This window comes from Telopea speciosissima, chromosome 2, assembly GCF_018873765.1.
Source record: "Telopea speciosissima isolate NSW1024214 ecotype Mountain lineage chromosome 2, Tspe_v1, whole genome shotgun sequence".
Classification (NCBI taxonomy): domain Eukaryota; kingdom Viridiplantae; phylum Streptophyta; class Magnoliopsida; order Proteales; family Proteaceae; genus Telopea; species Telopea speciosissima.
The window spans coordinates 37,237,196-37,246,972 of NC_057917.1; the positions used below are offsets into that span (position 1 = coordinate 37,237,196).

The following is a 9,777-nucleotide window of genomic DNA, read 5'->3' on the forward strand; positions in this document are numbered from 1 at the left end:
CCCTCTTCTCCCTTCTCCTCTCTTCCCCCTATAAATACCCCATGCCTTCTCTTGTAAACAAGAGAAAATTATTAGTGAAATTTCTTCTTTTCTTCTTCTAGTTTTTGGCTTTCTAAGATCTTGTTTGATTTTATGATTTCAATTCCAAGGTTGTAATGCTTTTGATTCATACTTTAATTTTATGTCTTTAATATGGTTGTAATAATTCTAGTTTAGGTTTTGAAGCTTTCTAGTCTAGGCTTCTAAATTCTAGTGAAAAGATTTAGAAGACTTGGAAGAAGAAGCAATACAAGGATTAATCAAGTATTCAAGCTTCATCAAATTACATTCATGCAAGGCCTAGTTAACTCATGCAATTCAATTTTGGTAGAAGGGAGTATCAATTTCTTATTTTTATTTTATGTTCATCTTCTTGTTAACCTCTTAATATTTCTAGTTTCTAATTTCTTCTTCTTATTCTCTATCTCTTTCTTCTTCCATTAGTTTTATTTTATTAGTATTACCATCTTCATTAATCCCTCCATTCTTTTATTAGGAATTCTCAATTCTCCACTTTTTAATTTTATTTTTCTTTCTCTACCTCCCTAGTTCAATCATGCTTGTAGGATTTTTTTTATTTATTTTATTCATTATTATCATTATACATTATGTTAGGATCTTAATTTAATTAATTTTGTTTTAATTTCAAATTTGGTAGTGCCATTTCGAGTGTAAGAAGCAAGCAATTTCAGTCCGATTCAAGCACCTTTGGGTTTACCTCTCTAATCTCTTATCTTTATTTTCTCCTTATGTTTTTTTTATGTGGTTGTGGTTTGTGGCTGCGATTTATTCCTTCCAATCCGCATTAGTTTGATAGGTTAGATGCTTATGTGTTAGGACGCCAATCAATTCATGCCAATTCAATTCCTTAGATACGTAATTTCACTAGATGCTTGTGAGTTCGGATGTGTTAATTTTTATTAGTTTAATTAGTTTAATTTAATACTTTAATTCGATTCACTTTGCATTGCTTTTAAAGTGAGTAAAATAGAGTGGCGTAAATCTCCTTGAGTTCGACCGTAGCTACGATTGATCCGTATGCTTACGGTTAGTATTTCTTGCAAACAAGTTTTTGGCGCCGTTGCTGGGGAGATTATTGTCCACTTTATTTTTTTGATTTTTAAGTAGTTCAAAGTATTTTAGTTTCTTCTCTTCTCTTCTTTTTCTGAAAAAAAAAAAAATTTTAAAAAACCTCATCTTGTTTCTCTTCTATTTCAAAGACTGTGCACCCAATCTAAAGTCCTTCATATGTCCATACCCTACCTCTATTGATGTACCTCATAGGATTAAGTTACCTATGACACTACATCTTGACTTGGTTGGGTGGATTGGCATGTGACTTATCTTTGGAGGTGATCAACTTTGATAACAGGGAACCGACATAGTGAGTGCTCTTGTTTTTGGTGATTTTTTCTAGTCTTTCACCTTTCTTTAATTTTTTAAAAGGAGACCTCATATCTGTTTAGGTGGCTACGGTGTAGACCCGTGATTCAAGTAACTGTCTTATTAGAATACCACCTTCTACACCACCTTTGACCCCACCTTTGACCATGGGAGACTAACAACCCAAGACTCTTAAGGATAGGTTTTTCCCTGCTAGAGCTGCACAACCTTCATTCATTGATCTGCCTACTGCTACAGGGAATAACTATGAACTCAAGACCCACTTCATTAGTATGCTACCTCACTTCCATGGGATGGCTAATAAGGATGCATATCTTTTCCTTAGAGAATTTGAGGAGGTCTGTGTTCTAATTAAGGTTTAAAATTTAACTGATGATGCAGTTAGGCTGAGGTTTATAAACTTTTCCATGAAGGACCAAACCAAGAAGTGGCTCTATGGGCTGCCAACAAATTCCATTAATACATGGGATGAGTATACCATTGTCTTCTTGAGAAATTTTTTCTCTCTTCACAAGACCAATAAGCTCAAGAGTGACATCCTCCAGTTCAAGCAGAAACCACATGAGTCATTCTCTAAATTCATGGAGAGATTCAAGAACCTCCTTTTAGAATGCCCTCACCATGGTATTGATTTATGGTAGCTTTGCCAAATTATTATGAGGGTATAGACTTTCAGACCAAGCAACTTTTAGAATCTATGTGTCCTGCAGGCTTTACCTCTTTTTCTGATGAGAATGAAGCCTGGACCTTCTTGACCAACTTGGCTAAAAAAGACTAGGGAGTGGGAATCTTCCCAAGAAACTGAAAGAACCACTAAGGGGTATCTCATTGAGGGTGTTACAGCCAAAGAAGCCAAACTTGACAGCCTCATCAAAAGGTTGGAGTCCCTAATGCCTAAAGAGCCTATGCCAGTTAACCAGGTCAACCATGGGTCAATATGCAGTTGGTGCCATACCCCTGGACATCTTTTGGAGGAATGCCCCAACATCTTTGTGGGTAATTCCAAACTGCGAATGTAAGTGTTCTCTACTAAAATGATCCATATAGTAACACTTATAATCCATGATGGAGAAATCACCCCAATTTCTCCTGGAATCAAGGAAACCAAGCAAGCCCATCCAATTTTCACAATTAAGGCCAGCTTGGTCTCCAAAGGCCCAACTATGCACCACAAAATACAGGTATGTCTCCTCACTCCCTTCCTCCTCGTCCTCATCTAGGACCTCAATTGAATGCTTCTATGCCTCCTCTCCTTGCACCTTATCAGCCACCCCCAGGGTTTATCAATACAGGAGAAGCAACAAGAATGAGTGAGATGGAAAACAAGATAGCCGTTCTCATGACAAGCCACAATAATATGGAGAAACAACTCCCCCAGTTTGTCACAATCCTGTATGAGAGGGAAACAGGAAAGTTACCTAGTCAACCTGAGCCAAATCCTAGGCATCAGGTTCGTATTCAGTAAGGTACCCAAGCTCCTTCACTCAATGTTGCACAAGGCCAACAACATCAAGGGCCCTCCAGCTAGGTTAATGCGGTATATGCTTTAAGGAGTGGCCGTGAGTATCAACAGGTTAGTACACCTCAGTCTTTACCATCTCATACTCCTGTTGTCTCTCCCCCTTCTGTAGAGGCCATTGTAGTGTCTTCTGTTCCTAGTTCGTCTGATGAACCTGAAGAGATTCCAGATGATTTGGTTGAAAAAACTAAAGATGATTTTGTTGAGGAAGTAAAAAGGACCACCCCTAAGAGAGTTCATACCCCACCTGCCCCATTCCCAAATAGGTTGGTTAGCAAGAAGTCTCCTTCTGTGGAGAAAATATTGATTGTTTTTAAGTAGGTTCAGGTGAATATTCTTTTACTGGATGCCATAGCCCAGGTCCTCGCTTATGCTAAAGTCCTCAAAGACTTATGCACTCAAAAGCGAATCACTAATATGCCCAAAAAGGCATTCCTGGCTGTGAACCTATTACCTTTTTATGTCTATCAATAATTGGGATTGGGAGAGCTGAAACCGACCAAAATTACTCTTTAACTTGTAGATAGGTCAGTTAAAGTTTCTAAGGGGATGATTGAGGATGTCCTGTTTAAGGTTGGAGAATTTATTTTTTCTGTGGATTTTATTGACTTAGATACCCAACCTACTGCCAATTTTAAGAATCAAATCCCAATTATTTTGGATAAATCTTTCCTTGCTACCAGTAATGCTTTAATCAATTGCAGTAATGGTCTCATGAAATTATCTTTTGGCAATACCTTTGTGGATTTTAATGTGTTCAAGTTGGGCAGGCAGCCTGATATGGATGAAGAGGTACATGTACTTCAAGAATTCCCAGATGATGAGACTTTCTTTTTTGATTTTGATTCGAGATTTCAGGGCTGTACGGAGGAATGGGAAGGTGTTGATGATACCACCTTATCTGAGGTCTGGAACATCCAACCACCATTAGAGCCCCTTGGACCCCTATCCACCTCCATTCCTAAACCTTCCATATTTGATTCCCCCATGATTGACCCGTATGTTGATTGGTCCATACCTCCTAGGTTTGATGATTTTGTTGAGGGTGACAATGTTAGTCATGATGCTCTTCAAGCATATTAACGTGATCCTTATTTGGACAACCAAGTTATGCAAAAGGCAGATAGTTTTATTGCTAGGATTGATTTGGGTAAACCTCCCATTTTTTATGATTATCTTGATGAGGTTACTGATATTCATGATCCTTTTGATGCTTACTGCGATCCATTCTTGGTTGGTTTTTGCGATAATGATATGCATTCTGCATTGACCATGGGAGGGAATAGGAGGATTACATCTACATGAATTATTGTTCATCTTTCACTGTCCCATGAGGACAGATTTTCATGTTAGGTATTTATCATTTGTGTTTAACTTCCATATTATTTTTCGATTTACTAAAATTCATGGTCGAGTATTTTTTGGTTTTGAAGCTATTTCTTCATTTACCGGCCATGGATTGAGGTTTTTATTGCTGCCCCTAGTACTTTTTGTAGAGCTCATGACTCTTCATGATCCTTCTTGTTGATTATATTTGGTAAGCCCCCTCATCCCCTCCCTTGTCCTTATTCTTTATTTTTTTGCATGCATTGAGGACACTGCATGAATTAAGTATGGGGGTGTGTTGGACTTAATTGGTGAATTTTGATTGTGGCAATAGTTTTGATTGTGTGCATACGCTCCTTGATTACGAAGCGAGAGAAAGAAGGAATTAGGTGCCCTAGCATGCGAAATAATAAAGAAATCCCTTTTCAAGGACTGTAGTTGGTTTATATCCGGTGAGAGGGACTGAATTGAAAAATATGAGCATTATTTCGTTTGATGGCTAGATTCCTCTATGTGTTTTATGGACTCTTTGATCTTTTGGCTAGTAGTTGAGACCAATTTGTTTATGGCAAGACAAGGCATGAAAGTGAAAGTGAAAGAAAGAAAAAAGAAAGAAACAGGAAGGAAAGTGGAATTCCTTGGGACTAGACAGTGCACTGTTGCCTCAGGAAGCAGGGTGACTTGTTCGAAATTCCTTGGAAGGAAACTCAAAAAAAAAACTCTTGTATCAATGTCTCAAAGTCTATATAGATACATGCAAAAACCGAAGCTACCAAGTATTTGGGTGTCTGGTGTATGCTCCACCATGTCATTCAGAGAGCAGTAGTAGAGTAGAAATAGAGTTGTTGTGAAAAAAAAAAAAAAAGGCTTTTGCCTTAATGCCTGAAAAGAAAGTATGGTAAAAAATACTCAATGCCTAAGTCTTTGGTTCCATCGATGCTATGAGTGGTTTACCTGAAGGTGAGTAGTGTTCAGAAAATATGAGGAGATCCCTTAATCTTGATGCATGTTTGTTACTTAGATTGATGTAGGGTGATAAAATTCAAGTGTGGGGGAACCTTTGGCTCCTCCTTGATCTTTAGTTGAGCATTCTTAGAGCTTGTGTGCACTATCTTACTTATGCCATGATTAAAATATGCAGTATTCTTTTGATTTATTGAATTTTGGGTGTACATTCACTACAAACACCCACGAGACAAAACTCGTCCACTACGGGTAATCTAGGGGTTTAAAGGCTTGTTGCACATGCTAAGTGTAATCGTGATTCCTATGAAAGTGAGTTAGGATTTTTTTGAATTCTAGGTTAGTTTTTCTTTTTGTTTACTTAAGGACAAGTAACGTTCAAGTGTGGGGGAATCTGATGAGCACATTTATGTGCGAAATCTTAGGGCATAAAAGATACATTTTACCACGTTGGACAGAGTTACTCGGTGCTTTCTTGTGCGTTTCAGGTTTTTGGGCTATTTATTGCTATTCCGGACTATCGGGGGCTACATCTCTAAATTTACACGTAAAGCTGCTTAATGTTTTTGTATGGCTATGTTCAGAGCTAAATTTTGAGCAAGATGGACGTGACGGAATTCAATTTCACATCCTTCTAGGCCTCCATGCAAGCAATTATTGTTTCTGGGCCGTAAAAGAATAATGGGCCTGAAATGAGCCGAAGTGCAAGCTCGGACCAGTTTGAATTTTTGGAGAGTTATATTTGGCATCAAGGAAGACATTTATGATCAAGGGTTGAGATCCTCTCAAGCATTTACCCTCTTTTTGCATTTTTCACCATTGGAGGAAATGAGAAATAAGAGGAGAGATAGGAGGAAAAAGAAATTAAAAAAAAAAAAAAAGGAAGAGATAATCCATCCCACTCACAATTCTCTTTCCCTCTTTCCTGAATTTCCTAAAATCTCTCCCCCCTCCCACGTTATCTCTCTATCTCTCCCATATTTTTATTTATTTAATTTTTCTTTTCTTTCCCTATTTTATCTCCTCCTCTTTTTCTTCCCTCTTTCCTAATTCTCTCTTTTATATATTTTACTTCCCTCCACTGAATATCCTCTTTTTTAATTAGATTTTTTCATTCTCTCTCTCTCTCTCTCTCTCTCTCACCCCTCTTTCCTACTTTGTCCTCCCTATCAACGATTCTCTTATATGTATATATATTTGTTTTTTTTTTTCTTATGCCACCTCACCCCATTCCTAAAATCCTTCCTTTCCCTCTAATAAGCCTACGGCTCCCATCTCCTAACCCCTCCATGATTTTCTCTTTTGTTTTTTTTTTATGCCACCTCACTTTCCCACCTCCCTTACCCCCTTTGACTTCTCTATTCTTTTTCTCTTTCATGTGGTCTCCTATTATCTCTCTCTCCCATATCTTTATTCTATTATTTTATTTCTTTTTTTTTTCCTATTTTTCTTCCCTCTGTCTTAAAATCTCTCCTCTCACTCAAGGCTCCATGATTTTTAGAGGACATGATGGGTATTGTATTATTTGTTGAGTGGAAGCCTAGTCATCACTCTCTCTCCTCCAACTTTTCAAGGACACTTTTGGAATTGTACTATGGCTAGATTTCTTTTGAAAAAGATGCTCTTATCCTTGGAAGGTTGAAAAGTCAAAGATGCCTTGATCTCATTGCTTGGAGAAGACACCTGCAAAGATAAGGAAGCACAAGTTTAGAATTAGAAGGTTACTTTTTGAAAAATAGAAAGTTTATGTAGCTAGGATTCTTATCTCTCTTAGTTTCTATTTTTTTTTTATTTTTTCTTGGGGATCAAGTCTTATTGTACAGGAAGGAGAATGGAATATTCCCTTATTTTTTAGATTTTCTCCTCCCTTCTCTCTCTCCTGCACGTTTTTTTGAAGGAGAGAGGCCCCAAAACCATGGAGCCCCTCTCCCTCTTCTCCCTTCTCCTCTCTTCCCCCTATAAATACCCCATGCCTTCTCTTGTAAACAAGAAAAAATTATTAGTGAAATTTTTTCTTTTCTTCTTCTAGTTTTTGGCTTTCTAAGTTCTAGTTTGATTTTATGCTTTCAATTTCAGGGTTGTAATTCTTTTGATTCATGCTTTAATTTTATGTCTTCAATATGGTTGTAATAATTGTAGTTTAGGTTTTAAAGCTTTCTAGTCTAGGCTTCTAAATTCTAGTGAGAAGATTTAGAAGACTTGAAAGAGGAAGCAATGCAAGGATTAATCAAGTGCTTAAACTTCATCAAATTACATTCATGCAAGGCCTAGTTAACCAATTCAATTTTGGTAGAAAGGAGTATCAAGTTCTTATTTTTATTTTTATGTTCTTCTTCTTCTTAACCTCTTAATTCTTCTAGTTTCTAATTTCTTCTTCTTATTCTCTACCTTTTTCTTCTTCCATTAGTTTTATTTTATTAGTATTATCATCTCCATTAATCCCTCCATTCTATTAGGAATTCTCATTCTCCACTTTTTAATTTTATTTCTCATTCTCTACCTCCCTAGTTCAATCATGCTTTTAGGATTTTTAGTTTTTATTTTATTTTATTCACTATTATCATTATGCATTATGTTAGGATCTTAATTTAATTAATTTTGTTTTAATTTCAGATTTGGTAGTGCCATTTCAAGTGTGAGAAGCAAGCAATTTCAGTCCGATCAAGCACCTTTGGGTTTACCTCTCTAATCTCTTATCTTTATTTTCTCCTTGTGTTTTTTTTATGTGGTTGTGGTTTGTAGCTGCGATTTATTCCTTCCAATCCGCGTTAGTTTGATAGGTTAGATGCTTATGTGTTAGGACGCCAATCAATTCATGCCTATTCAATTCCTTAGATGCGTAATTTTGCTAGATGCTTGTGAGTTAGGATGTGTTAATTTTCATTAGTTTAATTAGTTTAATTTAATACTTTAATTCGATTCACTTTGCATTGCTTTTAAAGTGAGTAAAATAGAGTGGCGTAAATCTCCTTGAGTTCGACCCGTAGCTACGATTGATCCATACGCTTGCGGTTATTATTTCTTGCAAACACTCGTCAAGAGACTATCTGTATATAAACTAAAAAGAGGTTGTACAACGGGGTTAGCTACACTAGCTAGTGAGGGAGCAAAGGGGAATGCGCACACATCATACAATCAATATCGAGCAAAATGATGCATGCTAATGTTAGATTCATTTTCCACCAAGCACCCAATTCTATCGGTCAAGTGTATGCTACTGTGATAACTCGGGAGACACTGAGGGTCACTTATCCTATCGTCTTAGTGAATCTTCAATTATCACAAGGGGACCTACGCCAGTAGAATCCATCATGACCACCGAGTGGCAGACCTCGATAGCCATCACTACCTCTGACCTGGCCTCTCCCACCTCTACAGACATCAGGTGCTCAGACTATCCAACACATAAACCCCTGTTGGCAAGGGTCGTAGCATAAGGGAACAAGCATTCTAGCCACAGATATACTATATGCAGGTCTCATCGTCCCGAGAGGTATTCCGGGTGCATCAACGTCCCATTTCATCTAGTACCCAGGTACCAGCACGGCACGGCACATACAAATCAGGATGACATATAACAATTTTTATAATTAAATAAATTGGGGTTCTGGCACCGGCACACCCGACACTGTAACCCGATACAATGGTGAGCATGCTATCACAGTCATACCAGTTCACATGTGAATAACAATGAAATGTGCACAATGCTTATAATTATATAATAGCATGTTTAAGATTTCATATTATAGTATTCAAACCCAATAAAGTCACCCAGAACTCACTCACCTAAGTCGGATGTCACTCGGCGTGATTGGCATGAATCTCACCCGGGCTTCGGGTGCCATCTGGTGTGGTTTACATGAATCTCACCGGTGCACCAACCTAGACATACAAAAAAAAGCATTAAAACATGTATAGAAGGGTCCCATCCTAGGCCCTCAAGGTTAAAATCGAGTTTCAACCCTGACAGCACGAGCGGACTCATGGGCGATTTCAGCAGAGGTGAATCTGCCCCTGACTTTGTCCAGGCCAAAAGGTAAAAATAGAGTGAGCGGACCCACGGGCGGAACATCTCACTTGAATCCGGCCACACATTTGTTTGACACCTGGGACACAACTAAAAGGGAGCAGATCCACGGGCGGATGTGCTTCTTGGGTCCGCCCCTGCATTCATTCGATTCCTGAGACATACCCGAGAGCAACTGGCCTTGAGCGGATGTAATAGACTTGAGTCCGTTTGTTCATCCGGTCAGTTCAATACACAGGGGTTATATTGGATAGACTGACAGATGGTACCATGATAAATGGATCCGGTCATTCGTCCACCGGCTATCCAGTCTGAGATTTTAGAGGGCTTTTGCTCCAGCTTGAAGCTTGGAGCACCTCAGCATCCCAAGGTCAAGGGAGGGGTGTCTAAACCTCCCTAGAGTCACTAGAACCTAGGTTTACCTCATGGATCCAAGATCCAACAAGGATTGGTCTCAATTTGGTCCAAAAGTTGGGTTTCAAGGTTCAAAGCCAAGGCT

The 9,777-nt window shown here is 38.3% G+C and overlaps 1 non-coding gene across 1 annotated transcript; it reads right to left on the bottom strand.

Moving 5' to 3' along the window:
- Positions 1 to 1,964: 1,964 nt before the first annotated feature.
- On the bottom strand, positions 1,965 to 2,071 carry LOC122653378. Its single transcript, XR_006331809.1, has one exon. It is a non-coding gene; the product is annotated as a small nucleolar RNA R71 (small nucleolar RNA).
- Positions 2,072 to 9,777: the final 7,706 nt, after the last annotated feature.